The sequence below is a fragment of the Pteronotus mesoamericanus genome, unplaced genomic scaffold (assembly GCF_021234165.1).
Source record: "Pteronotus mesoamericanus isolate MK-2021 breed Mesoamerican mustached bat unplaced genomic scaffold, CSHL_Meso_final contig_181, whole genome shotgun sequence".
NCBI classification, from domain to species: domain Eukaryota; kingdom Metazoa; phylum Chordata; class Mammalia; order Chiroptera; family Mormoopidae; genus Pteronotus; species Pteronotus mesoamericanus.
In genome coordinates this window covers 5,188,771-5,204,017 of record NW_026555077.1, presented here as the reverse complement: position 1 = coordinate 5,204,017, position 15,247 = coordinate 5,188,771, and the positions used below count along the sequence as shown (strand labels likewise).

At 35.3% G+C, this 15,247-nt stretch overlaps 1 protein-coding gene and 1 non-coding gene across 3 annotated transcripts in view; one reads left to right on the top strand and one right to left on the bottom strand.

Moving 5' to 3' along the window:
- DNAJB4 (DnaJ heat shock protein family (Hsp40) member B4) overlaps window positions 1-15,247 on the bottom strand; it is a 52,674-nt gene that overhangs the window by 11,453 nt on the left and 25,974 nt on the right. For both annotated transcript variants that reach the window (XM_054566893.1, XM_054566895.1), the window contains exon 3: window positions 10,340-10,399. The gene's annotated coding sequence lies outside the window, so the exon portion shown is untranslated. The remainder of the gene's footprint in view (window positions 1-10,339; window positions 10,400-15,247) is intronic.
- LOC129065663 (U6 spliceosomal RNA) lies at window positions 15,038-15,142 on the top strand. Its single transcript, XR_008528607.1, has one exon. It is a non-coding gene; the product is annotated as a U6 spliceosomal RNA (small nuclear RNA).

Sequence of the window (15,247 nt, the reverse complement as noted above, 5' to 3'; positions counted from 1 at the left end):
TTTCCTATATGGTTTCCTCATCTTTTCAAAAATGTTCCCATTTCTTGTATAATATTGGAAAAATGGATTAATAAGAAAATGTCAAAAAACTGCATAGAAAAAAGAATTGCATACAGCCTTATACAAAAGTATCTTAAGTCCATAAACTTAAAATTAAAAAAGCACATTTATGAGGAAAGTAAATATATGTATATGTTTCAAGTACAATAAAAAGGTGATGATCACATGTTAACCTCTAAGTAGGGAACACCTACTCTATATGCCAAACAGCTTTACAATTATGATTCAGCAGTTCTTTCAGATGTTCACCTTGTGCATTTTAACAGCTAGCATTTCCTATTTCTCAAAAGTCTCTACTTTTAAAAACACCTTGGTATTAAAAATTAATAACATTTATCTAGCCTCCTCACTGCCTATTCAGCATATTTTTAGTCCCACCAAGAATTACTCAATGTCAAAAGATAAATGTTCAAATCAAAAAAACATAGAAAAAATACTAATATACAAAGTCATTTTAACTCAAAAACAACAAAAAAATGCGTATTTTGGAGTCCTATGCAGGGACTTGCAACCTGAGTTTGATAAAATATAATAAAAACCACCTATTCTAATTTCCAAGAGAGTTCCTTCAGATAGTCATTACCAAAGAAACACTGACATTACTATCTATGAAAAGACTAAATTATTCTGGTGAGTAATGCTGAGAAGAAAAGAAGTAGATTTTTACCTCATTTAATAATTTTCAGAGAGCTAGAAATATTATAAGGACTTACCATATTAAATGATTTTAGAACAGACTAGGTTTTTCATATTTCTCAGAAATGCATTATTTATTAACAAATTAAAGAAATCTGGTTCTCCACATGTAGAAAAGAGTGATAAAAGGATTTTTATAGTTCTTCAAATATCTTAAACACATAAAAGAACAATGGTGCTAAAGTTGAAAGGCAAGAATTCACCTCAACTTGGAAATTTCAAGTTAATAAGGAAGAAATTTTAGGACTTTAAGACAACTTACTAGCTTTTGATAATGAGTAGATACTTATACACTAAAAGCTTTGTAAATAATTTTTTCAAACATTCCGGAAGTTATTAAAAATGGTTTTAGAAGCCCTGTAAATAACATACTTATAAATTTGTCCTTAGAAAATTATTCAAAGAATAAAATTATTATGTATACAAATATAATCATTGCAATTAGATGCAACAGAGTAATAAATTAATATGATCATTATTAAACTACATAGTATTTTAGAGACATTTCACTCTTACATTCACTTTTTCAGACTGGGCTGTTTCCTCTACCACTTAAAGGTTGAAAATTCATTACACAAGACTTCCCTTTATTAAAAGAAAATTACAAAGAGTCACATTCTTCTCAATATTTATAGTTTACAGGGTCAAGTTCTCATGCTGGGGGTAGAGGTAGTTCATTTCTATTTTAAAGAGATGATTTTCATTTTTTTCAACCAAACCAGAACACTTGAGTGTGTTTAGTATTTTGTTTATCAAAGTTAGTAGCACTTAATATATTTGGGGGAAATGTGTCACTCTATTTCAGAGAGTCATGTATGGGTCAGGATTAAGTAAAAATTCTAATGATATTATATTTGTTTCCTATAACTTTAAAAAGCTCTTATTTGGGATATTATGCTTTAATAATAAATACAGAAAAATTATTTTAACAAAAGTATGAGATTTTTTGTTTTATAATCATAGCTCAAATACTAAATATAAGAGAAAAAAGCAAATATTAACTATATCTAGGTAATAAGAATGAGAGATAAAGATAATTTTAACCACAAAAAACTAAAAGTATGTAACTAGTCATTCATACGATGCTATCTTAACCTTCTATTTTGGCTTTATTCATAGACAATTTTTAAAGTTTTCTTTCTCCAATTCACATATCATTTCTCAGTTTATAATAAATTAGTATAAAGAAGCATGCCTTCTAAAGTCTCAAAAAAAAGTTATTATTGAAATTCAGATCATCATAGTTAAATACTTGGAGACAAATGAATTTCTAATATTTTACCTATGTTCCTGTTAAAAACCTTTCTGTCAATATTTAATTCTTAAGTGAGTATATTTACTCCTGAAATTTCTCATTTAATGATTGTTATTAGTAAATCATGACTGCCATTCCCTGCCACTTCTTATCCAAGAATATGAAAACTGAGGCTCTTTTATACCTTGTTAACAGTATTTTAGATAGTTGAATATACAATCTTAAAAATAAGTATTTAACAGTAGTTGTAAAATTTGCTACGGTGGCACCAGAGAATATTGATAGTGTAGTCATTAGAGGCAGATTGTGGGGCCAGAGAATCTGAATTAGAATCCTGGCAACACCACTCACTAGCTGTATTGCCTTGAATTTAACCTCTCTGTGCTTCAGGTTCCTCATTTGTCAAATGTGATTAACATTAATACAAACTTGATAAGGTTGTTGTGAGGATTAAATGAGAGAAATGTGTGATGTACTTAAATGTGACCAGCACATAGTGAGCACTATCGAAGTTATTGTGATGACAATTACTCACCATATGAACTAAATAATTGTTTAGAAAAAAGTTATACCATATGTATAACAAAATGTCCTTTCTATAGGCATACACTCCATCCACATACAAAAAAACCTGTCCAGCTAAGAATGAATGGCTTTTCTAAAATTCAGTTAATATTTGCTACTTACCCATTTTGACTCTGTTAAAATTTCAACATCCAGAATTTCACATAGGTAGTGTTCACTGTAGTACAAATGCGTATGTTGTATTTCCAGTGCATTGTGTTTCAAATACATCATTGAATACAGTGTGGTATCAGTTAAAGACTAAGCAAAATGATCAATGGAAGAGAATACGGAGTCCAGAAATAGACCCATAAATAGACAACTAATCTTTGACAAAGGGGCAAAGGCTAAATAGTGCTGGAACAACTGGTTATCCACTTGCAAAGAAATAAATCTAGACACAGAAAGACACTGTCAAAAGGATGAAAAGGCAAGCCACTGGCTAGGAGAAAATAATTCCAAAGATATCTGATAAAGTACTGTTATCCAAAACATATAAAGAATTATTAAAACTCAACAATAAGAAAACAACCCAACTAAAAAATGGGCCAAAGACCTTAACAGACACCTCACCAAAGGACATATTCAATGGCAAATAAGCATATACAAAGATCTGTCATATTATATGTCTCCAGGAAAATGTATATTAAAACACACACGTATTAAAATGGCTAAAATCCAGAGGAAATGCCAGCAAGGATATGGAGCAATAGGAATTCTCATTCATTGTTGGTGGGAGTGTAAAATGGTAAAGCCACTTTGGAAGACTGGTGCTTTCTTCCAAACGTAAACATAGACTTATGACACCACCCAGCAATGGCAATCCTTGGTATTTATTTACCAAAGGAGCTGAAAACATATGTCCACACAAAAAAAGCTGCATAGGAGTGTTAACAACAGCTTTATTCATAATTGCCAAAACTTAGAAGCAACCAAGATGTCTCTCAGTAGGTAAATGGACAAACTGTAGTACAACCAGACAATGAAATATCATTCAGCACTAAATTTTTAAAAAATCAGCTTTCAAGCCATGAAAAGATATGGAGGACACCTAATTGCATATTGCTAAATAAGTGAAAGAAGCCAGTCTGAAAAGTATGCATTCTAGAGATAATAAAAAAGATCAGGGATTTCCAGGGGTTAGTGAGAAGGGAAGAATAGGTGGGGTACAGAGGATTTTTGAGGGCAGTGAAACTACTATATGTGATACTGAAATGGTGGGCATATGTCAGTATACATTTGTCCAAATCCATAAAATGTTCAACAGCAAGTGTGAACCCTAATGGAAATTATGAACTCTGAATGATGATTTATCAATATAGGTTTATCAATTGTAAATAATGTATATTTAGTGGGAGATTTTGGAGGGGAGGAGCTAAGCATATGGGGAAGAAGGTGGTATATGGTAAATCTCTATGCCTTCCATTCAATTTGCTATGAACCTGAAACTGCTCTAAAAAATAAAGTCTACTTAAAAATTTTTAATATTAAAAATTAATAAAAAATGACTTCTGGTCATGATGGTGAGTAGGTCAAAACTATATTCACCTCCTCCCAGACTACATCAAAATTCTAACTAAACAACGGAATAATCACCAATGAGAACCATTTGAAGTATAGTCTGAAGTCCCTATAACTAAGGATATACAGAAGAGGCCACATCAAGACTGGTAGGAGGGGCAAAGACTCAGAATGGGCAGGGTGTGATGGTTAAAAACCATGAGGGATATCTCAGCTACAGAGGTCCCTCCTGGGAAGTGAGGGGTTCCAGTCCCACACCAGGCTCCCCAGCCCAGGGTTCCAGTGCCAGGAAGAGAAGTCTCCATAACTTCTGGCATAACAAACCAGGGGAGATTGTGGCTGAGTGACACAGAGGACCCTGGGGTTCCAAGTGTTCCTCTTAAGGAGTCCACACACAGACTTACTCACGGATTGACTCACTTGCTCTGAGCTTCAGAGCTCAAGCAGCAGCTCCATAGGTGCCAGAGACATAGAAGGAGGAAATAAATTGTCTGGCTTTGGGGCAAAGGCTAGCGGGCAGCTTTCTCCCAGATACAAGTGATGGCAGAGGCCATTGTTCCTTTGATGAGCTCACTCCTTGCAAGCAGAGGCAGGCACCATATCTGAGTTCATATCAACCTGGCTAACACTGTCCACCGTGTCCTGGTTTTCCCTCAGATTCCATGACACCCAATTTTCACACCCATCCAAGTTGCTTCCAGTAGCTTTTCCATACAAAATGACCTTTCTTGGTTTATGCTTCAGACTTTCCTAAAACCTCTCAAAGGATCTCAAACCCCAAACAAGCAGCATCCGGCCTTGGTGTGCCCCACACCTCTTGCTAAGCCGTCTCAAGCCCAACACTAGTGACAGTGGGCCTAAGTTCACAGCTTAGCCCCTTCCAAGCCCAGCACAAGTAGCAACCATCTGCTGATCACTCTGTAGCTCATATCAGGCAGCCCGGGGCAGGGCACAGGAAGCAGCTGACCTTGTCTTGTACCTCCCAAAGAGCCCGAGAACCAACACAACTTGTGGCAAATTCAGGCCTCATCAGAGCACCATCCAACCACCTCCGTAAACAAGATACTCAAAGGGCAGGCTCAGCAGGTACAAGAGCCCTGCTCAGTGAATCCTGCTCCATAGGGTGAGCCCCTGCACAACAGTTCCTCCACTGTAGTCATTACAAGTCCTCAGAACCAATCAGCCTGAAGATCAATCCCTCATATTAACATGCCAACAGCAGTCAAGACTCTACTACAATAGGAAGGCACAAAACCCACAGAAAGGACACATATGTATCACCTGGCTCTGGTGACAGGGAGATAGCTCCACTGGGTCCCACAGGACACCAAACATATAAAATCACTCTACCAAAACTGGGAGACATAGCAATTCTTCCTATTACACAGAAACAAAACACAGAGAGGCTGCCAAAAATGAGGAAACAAAGAAACATGTCCCAAATGAAAAAAAAAATAGAACAAAACTCCAGAAAAAGAACGAAAAAAAATGGAGACAAGCGACCTACTAGATGCAGAATTCAAAACACTGGTTGAAAGGATATTCAATGAACTTAGAGGAAGAGTAGATGGACTTAGTGTGAACTTCAACAAAGAGATAGGAAACATATAAATGGAAAAAGAAAATATAAAAACAACCAGTTAGAAATGAAGAATGGAATAACTGAAATGAAGGATACAGATAATTAACATTAGAGTAGATGCAGCAGAAAATCAAATCAATGATTTGGAAGATATGGAAGCAGAGAACACCTAATCAGAACAGCAACAAGAAAAAAGAATTGAAAAAAAAAAAAAGATAGCTTGAGGGACCTCTGATGTTGAGGGACAACATCAAGTGTGAGAAGAAAGAGAGCAAGAAACTGAAAACCTATCTGAAAAAATGACAGAAAACTTCTTTAACCTGTTGAAGGAAACAGACATACAAGTCCAGGAAATGCAGAAAATCCCAAACAAGATAAACCCAAACTTAGACACACTAAGCCCACTTAGACAAACTAAGCCCACACTTAGACATATCATAATTAAAACACCAAAGGTTAAAGACAAAAAGACTCTGAAAAGCAGCAACAGAAAAGCATTTAGTTACCTACAAGTGGGCTCTCATAAGACTGGCAGCTGATTTCTCAACAGAGACTTTGCAGGCCAGACAGCATTAGCACAAGAATATTCAAAGTGATGAAAATCAAGGATCTACAACTGAGATTACTCTATCCAGCATTCAGAATTGAAGGACAGATAAAAGAGATTCCCAGACAAGAAAAAAGCTAAGGACATTCATCACCACCAAACCAGTGTGTTAAAGGACCTTCAAGAAGATTAAAAACTGAGTAATAAAGTGGCAATAAACACATATCTATCAACAATTACTTTAAATGCAAATGGATTAAGTGCTCCTATCAAAAGATATATGGTGGCTGAATAACAAAACTAGACCCTTACATATGCTGTCTACAAGAGACTCACTTCAGATCGAAAGACACATATACATAGACCGAAAGTAAATATCCTCTTATTTCCATGAAAATGGAAACAAATTTTTTTAAAAAGGCTGGAGTAGCAACACTTTTCCCAGACTAAACAGATTTTTAAACAAAGGCTATCACAAGAGACAAAGAAGGACACAGCAATTCTACTTTTGGGTTTTTATCTGAAGAAATAAAAAACATTAACTCAAAAAAACATGCATCCTTATATTCATTGCAGAACTATTTACAATAGCCAAGATATAGAAGCAGCCTAAGTGTCCATCAATAGATGAACAGATAAAAAGAAGTGGTACATATATAAAATGGAATATGACTCAGCCATAAAAAAAAAAGAAATCTTGCTATCCTCAATAACATGGATGGACCTGGAAAACATTGTGCTGAGTGAAATAAGTCAGACAGTCAAAGACAAATGCCAAATTATTTCAGTCATATGTGTAATCTAAAAACCAAAATAAACAAAGAAGCAGATCAGAAACAAACTCATAGATACAGAGAACATTTTGATGGTTTGCAGATGGGAAGGGTTTGGGGGGAATGGGTGAAAAAAGGGAAGGGATTAAGTACAAACCAGTAGTTACAAAATAGTCACAGGGAGATGCAGTAAAGCATAGGGAATATAATCAGTAACATTGTAATTACTACATATGGTGTCAGATGGGTACTAGATTTATTGGGGTGATCATGTCATAAGTTATGTAAAAGTATAATCACTATGCTGTTCACCTGAAACTAATATAATATTGTATGTCAGCAGTAATTATTAAAAATTATTCCAAAAAACCAAAAAATGGAAAAAAGCGCAGTATTTATATTTTTAAAATATATGAGTATATCTTTGATTTTAGAGTCAGCAGATCTTTCTAGCATTAATTTCCACTGCTGCCTCATATACTTCAAATTATTAAAGTATTAAAAGTTGTCTAGGGAAAACTATTGATTATCATTGAATATTAAAATCCTATTAGCAGACTAGCATAAAGAGGTTACAAATATGTAAAACATAAAGAAAGATGACTTCTGGCCAAGATGGAGGCATAGGTAGATACATTTTGCCTCTTTGCACAACCAAAAGAAGGATAACAACAAATTTAAAAACAAAAATAACCAGAACTGCCAGAAAATGGAACTGTGTGGAAGCCTGACAACCAAGGAGCTAAAGAAGAAATGTTCATCCAGACTGGCAGGAGGGGCAGAGAAGACGTGCAGGAAGGTGGCAGCTGGAGGACTGGGTGGGCTCGGCAGCAGCTGCCAGAGCCGGCAGTCCCACATTTGCGTGCGGATAAATCAGGAGAACAACTGGGGAGCAAGACAGACTGCACAATTCATCGTTTCAGTACAGGAAAAGAAAGTTTTAAACCCTCTGGAGGTAAAAACCTGTGGGGGTTACCGTAGCAGGACAACTTCCCAGCCTCACAGGAGAGTCCATTGGAGAGCCTACAGGGTCCTAGAGCATACACAAACCCACCCACCTGGGAATCAGCACCAGAAGGGCCCAATTTGCTTGTGGGTAGAAGGGGAAGTGACTGGAAGCCCTCCGAGAGCTGAGCAAGTGGTATTGTTCCCTCTCGGACCCCTCCCCCACAGACAGCATCACAACTCAGTGACCTAGGTTGCCCCACCCTGGCAAATATTTAAGGCTCCATCCCTTACAATGTAACAGGAGTCACGAGACAAAGAAATATGACCCATATAAAAGAACAGATCAAAGCTCCAAAAACAGAACTAAGTGATGAACAGATAGCCAACCTATCAGATGTACAGTTCAAAACACTGGTAATGTGGATGCTCACTAAATTTGGTTAAATATGGTTGCAAAATGGAGGAAAAAGTGAAGGCTATGTAAAGTGAAATAAGGAAAAATATACAGGGAACCAACAGTAAAGGGAAGAAAGCCAGGACTCAAACCAACAATCTGGAGCAGAAGGAAAAGATAAACATTCAACCAGAATGGAATCAAGAAACAAGAATTCAAAAAAATGAGGAGAGGCTTAGGAACCTCTAGGAAAATTTTAAACGCTCCAACATCCGAATTATAGGGGTGCCAGAAGAGAAGAGGAAGAGCAAGAAATTAAAAGCTTATTTGAAAAAATAATGAAGGAGACAAGAACTTCTCCAATATGGCCAAGGAAATAGACTTCCAGGAGATCCAGGAAGCTCAAAGAGTCTCAAAGAAGTTGGACCCAAGGACGCACACACCAAGGCACCTCATAATTACATTACCCAAGGTTAAAGATAAGGAGAGAATCTTAAAAGCAGCAAGAGAAAAGGAGACAGTTACCAACAAAGGAGTTCCCAAAGACTATCAGCTGATTTCTCAAAAGAAATCTTGCAGGCAAAAAGGAGCTGGCAAGAAGTTTTCAAAGTCATGAAAAGCAAAGACCTATATCCAAGATTCCTCTATCCTGCAAAGCTATCATTTAGAATGGTAGGGCAGATAAAGTGCTTTCCAGATAAGGTCAAGTGAAAGGAGTTCATCATCATCCCTGATTATATGCAGTGTTAAAAGGGCTTATCTAAGAAAAAGAAGATAAAAAACTATGAACAGTAAAACACAGGGGATGGGGAAGAATGGGGGAAAGGGTACAGGGAATAAACAGCATAAATAGTAGGTCCAAAATAGGCAGCGGGAGGTTAAGAGTAGTATAGGAAGTAGAGAAACCAAAGCACTTATATGTATGACCTATGGACATAAACTAAGGGGTGGAATGCAGGGTAGGGGGGGTGTAGGGTAGAGGGGACTAAAGGGGAGAAAAAAATGGGACAACTGTGGTAGCATAATCAATAAAATATATTTTAAAAAATACTTTAGGGAAAAACCAAGGAAATCCAAATAGAGAATAAATGTTAGCTAATGTGTCATAAAAAAATAATAAAAATTAAAAATAAAGACTTACGAATGAAAATGCTTGATTTTCATCTCACCTCTGCTATTTAGTAGGTGAGTAACTTAGGCAAATCACTTACTTTTTCTAAAATCCTAACTTATAAAGGTTATAATGAGAATAAGATGAGAAAATATAAATGAAAGATATAAATGAAAGAAATAAAATTCATATAATGATATACAAGTCGTTTTCATTATTTTAAACTATATAAGCATTTTTGCTACCAGTTGGAGGTCTATTGACAAATCATCTCCCTTTACATCTCAGAAGTTTTACTTGATATAAAACCTTTTTTAATTTTAATGATCTATTTTATTTAATCCAGTAGATCCAAAATATTACCTTTTCAACTTGTAATCAATAAAAAGTGATTTATATTTATTTTTTTAAACTATATTTTATTGTTTATGCTATTACACTTGTCCCAGGGTATAAAACATTAATGTAAATACCAGAATCAGCCCCCTAAAACTCAGGCATCCTTGAAGACCATGCCTCCTACATGTTCCATTTCAGACCTTTATCTCTGAGTTTGAATCACTTAGGCAGTGTTAAAAAATAACTATCCTATGTCTTCCCCATAAAAATAACATTTGTACAATATAGTTTATCAAATACTTCCATATGCTTTCTCATATGTAATCTATATATATGCACACATCTGATATTGAATTTTTTAAAAATAATTCAAAGAGCTCTTCTATAACTAGCAATCTACTAGTGAGCTATGATATTCTTACAATGTTAACATAAACTTAAGGAGTAATAGGCTGTATCTGTTCTAATATTTGGCCTACTTTTTAGATAATATCTAAGTGATTACATATAATCAAACTACTGGCGATTTAATAATAGACTATATCTTACCTCTACATGTTCTAGTCAGCCATCCAGATCCATGGGTTCCAAATCTGTGAATTCAACAAACTGTGGATCAAAAATATTTGGAAGAAGAAATTATATTGTTGCTGACATGTATTATATAATTAGGTTTACAATGCTTGTAAACATGTACATAGTTTTTTTAATTGTCATTATTCCCTAAACAATACATACAGTATAACAATTTACATAGTATTTACATTGTATTAAGTATTATAAGTAATCTAGATATGATTTAAAGTCCACACAAGGATGTGCATAGTTTAAATGCAAATACTACGCCATTTTTTACTAGAGATGTGAGCATCCACTGATTTTGGTTTCCAGGGGTGTCATGGGACCAAACCTCCAGGGGATGACTGTACTTTCCTAAAATGCCTTCAAGCACTAAAAGGCATCATTATCATAGATTCCTTATAGCAAATGTCTTGATTGTAAGTTTGGAACTCAGACTCTAAATTCTCATTCCTGTGAAAAGGCTTCAGACTTTGAGCATAAGTTACAATACCTAAAAGTTTTGGCATGGTTACAAATACAACTTTAGAGAAAATATGTAAGAAACTTTTGAAGAAATTCATTTCTTATACTGTCTAGGTTATAAGTCATAAGAATAAACTTAAAGCAAGTGTCTTCATGAGCTTAAACCCACCACTATTTAAAATTAAATTATTCTAGAAATCCTGTTTCTTAACTATAAATGTTTTTCTTTAAGTAATTATAGTAATTTGGACTTGTATGTGGAATTAGGCAGTAAACAGAATTTGCATGCCCATTTTGTACTATTTGATGGTCTAACAAAAACTTGTTTTAAAAGATAAATGTCATAGTGAACAGTTTTCATAAAGTATCTCAATCACTCAACAAATATTTACTGAGTGCTTTGTGCTATAAACTAGATTGACAACATCCTTGCTCTCATTCAACTCATATTCTAGTGGGAGAAGGCAACGAGTAATAAAGAAATATTTCAAATAGCTTAAAGTTTTTTAATGTTTTAAATGTTGCTAAGACAGATATTGACAGAGAGCAGCTACTTTAGCCAACGTGGTCAGGGAAGGCTTCTCTGTTTAGCTCTGCTATTTTTTTTTTTAAATCCTCACCTGAGGACATTTTTCATTGGTTTTTTTGTTTGTTTGTTTGTTTGTTTTTTAAGAGAGAGAGGAAGGGAGAAAGGAAAAGAGAGAGGAGCACAGATTGGCTGCCTCCCCTATGTGCCCAGACCAGGGACAGTAAGCATCAGGTCTCAGGGTCACATGCGCCCACATCCAGACTAGACATGAACCCACAACCTATGTATATGCCCTGACCAGGAAACAAACCCACAACCTTTCAGTTACCGTATGATGCACCAACCAACTGAGCCACACCAACCGAGCCACACCAACCGGGGCTGTTCAGCTGTGAGTTAAAAATTATACTAAAAATTTGGCACTAAGATAGGTAATTATTTTGGCTAGAGGAAAAGGAGCAAGTGTGGGTATCATGCTTTTTAAAAGGTGAATGTTTTAGCAAATGGGCTGTAAAGAGATGTTAATGACCTCTTTGATTCTTTATCAAAAAGAAATATTATTCAGCTCTCCCATTTATTCTCTTTCCCAACATATTGTACATATTCCTTCAAGTCTACAGCTAATAAGTTTAAAATAAAGACAATAAACACTTAATCAATTAATGGCCAATTAGGTGTTATGTACCTATTATAGGAGTTAAGGGGTCATCAAGAAGGAAAGAGCATGAAGGCTGGAAGATTTGGTTCCAGCATTTTTAGCTTTGCTATTTAGTATCTACGTAGTTCTGAAAAAATCACTTACTTCGCTCAGCCTCAATGCATTTCTCCTATAAAATGGATAACATCATCTACCTCATTAGAATGACATAAAAAAAGAAAATATGTGAAATGGAATTATAAAAAGTACAATACTATGTAAATGTTAATTACATGCTCATGCCTGGGCTGGAGTGATGGGGGTAGGAAAGGTTTCAGGAAAGAGAAATGTGAGCAGGATATCTTGAAAGACTGATAGAATTTAGAAAGAAAGAAAGCAAGGTTGGGAGCAGGGGTCTGCAATTTGGACCAAGAACACGAAGCCCACAGGCAAAAGAGCCTAAAGTGTATTTGATATAGCAAAAAGACTGGTCAGCTTAAAGGATTTAGAAGACTCTCCTTAGGAAGCTGACCAAAAAAAAATTATGGTTAGATAGTTTTGAAAGTCTATTTTTTCTTTTTTGCTTAATGACTGCTCTTTCATGTTCTTCAAAAAGTGCTAATTCATTAGGTCTTTGAAACAAATGTTAAAAGCTAGCTCCATTTCTTACTGCCAATTTGTTTTGAAGCTAGTGAAATTACTTTTTTTTTGTTTTCGCAGTAATGTAAAGCATTCTTAACAAAGTTTCATTAACATTTGTAAGCGTCCAAGAGCACCAGTAAAAGATGTCAAACTAACCTAAAAAGGTTGATAGGAAGAAGAGCTTTATCACTTATAATTCTCCTTGCACTAATTGTCTTTATCATCTAAATTTCCCAATACTTTATCACTACAGTTAAATTAGTATTTCCCAAAGTGTTCAAGTTTTGATACCGTGTCATTGCTTGATTTTATGCTATAGCACATTATAATTTATAGCACTATAATAAAATGTACACATTTAATTTTACTTAATAGTCTTAACAAAAAAATATTTAAAATAAAATTCAAGAAAAATTTAGCCCTGGCTGGTGTGGCTTGGTTGGTTGGAATGTCGTTCTATAACTGAAAAGTTGCAAGCTCGACTACCAGTCAGAGCATATGCCTGGGTTGCAAGTTTGACTCCCAGTTCCAGAACATGGGGGAGGCCAGTGTTTGATATCTCTCTCTTTCTCCCTTTCTCTCTCCCTTCCTCTCTCTCTATGAGCAATGAAAAAAATGTTCTCAGGTGAATATAACAAGAATTTTTTTAAATACATGTTTTTAACAACTGATAAAATAGCACTCTCTCCCCCTGGAGCATACACCCATGTCTTTCTTTCCTCTCAGGCATGCATTTCCTAAACTCTAAGGTTCCCCACAAGACTTGCAACCAGGAGAGCAGGGGGCATTGGCAGCTCATCCCAGGCTAACCCCTGAACCTGCGCCCAAGGCCCCTTTACTCTGACTTTATAGTGAGCCAAAGTAGCCCCACATAGGCTTTTTTTCTTTCCTACAACATTTCTAGAGAGCCAAAGCAGCCCCGCCTAGGCTCTAATTGCTTCTTCTATCCTAAGTCCTTCCTTGTTTCACTGTCCAGTTTTAATAAATATACTCTCAAAATAAAAAGATAATATAAAATTGCTTTAATAAGTTTATAAAAATTACTAAAGTTATCTGGAGATAGCCAGGTATCAAATATTTTATGCTTTACAAAAATCATTTCCTTTTTGGAAGTATAGAACTTGCTTTATTCTGTGGTATTAAAATGTATTCTGAGCTGACTGGTGTGGCTCGGTGGGTTGGGTGTCATCCTACCGACCAAAAGCTCGCTGGTCCAATTCCCTGTCAGGGCACATAGCTGGGATGTGGGCCAGGTCTCTGGTTGAGGGCGGGGAGTGAAAATGGCCATCTATCAATGTTTCTCTCCCTCTTTTTCTCCCTCCCTTCCTCTCTCTCTAAAAATAAATAAATAAAATCTTTAAAAATAAATAAATAAAATGTATCCTAATAAAATAGCACTGAACAACTTGCCCTTCTTACCCTCTTTTACAAGTCACTGAAAAACTTACTAGCAGACTAGTGAATGTACTGTAAGCTCATCTCATACTTTCTTAGTATTTTGGGATCAATTAAAATAAAGTGTTATCTACGTACTTTTCCATATTGAATAAGAGAGCAAAAAGAAACTATAAAATTACTAGGTCATTTTAAGTGGATCTTATAAATTGATATTTGATTATACACTTTGATTATATTGAAAGATCACATAATATAGAGCTGCACTGTCCAACAGAAATATGAAGCAAGCTACAAATGAAAAACATGTATATAATTTAAACATTTCTAGAATCCACACTTTAATACAGGTATAAAGAAATGTGAAATTGCCCTGGCCAGTGTGGCTCATTGGTTGGAGTGTCATATCATACACCAAAAAAGGTTGCAGGTTCAATTCCCAGTAAGGGCACATACTTAGGTTGCGGGTTTGATCCCCAGTTGTGGCACGTATGGGAGGCAACCAACAGATGTTTCTCTCTCACCTCTTTCTCTCTCTCCCCCTCTTCCTCTTTCTCTTAAAATCAATGACTATACCCTTGGGTAAGGATTTTAAAAAATGAAATTAATTTTAATTATGTATTTTATTTAGCCCAAGGCATTTTCATTGCAACATGTAATCAATATAAAAATTATTAGTAAGCTATTTTACATTCTTGTTTTTATACTAAGTCTCCAGAATTCAGTATGAATTTTATGCTTCACACAGTATTTCAATTCAGATAGCCACATTTCAGGTACTTAATGGCTTCATGTGGTTAGTGACTGCTCTATCAGACAGTACAGATCTAGAGGTTCCTTCTCATCAACAGTGCTGCAATCCAATTTTTCAGAAACCTCAATCTATGAACTGAAGTGTATCACACATATGCATCTCTCACATGTACATTTAGGGGAAACAAAATCTTAACAGATGAACTCTAAGGAAAGTTTATTTTTACTTATAAAATATTACTGCAGTGCTTGCTTCAGTCACACATATACTACAATTGAAACAATACAAAGAAGATCAGTATGGCCCTCATGCAAGGATAACATGCAAATTCATGAAGCATTCCCTATTTTTAAAAAGATAAATATATGGAGTGGTGGATGTGTTAACTAACTGGAGGGGAGGAATCCTTTCACAGTGTATACATATATCAAATTATTTCAATGTACACTTTAAATA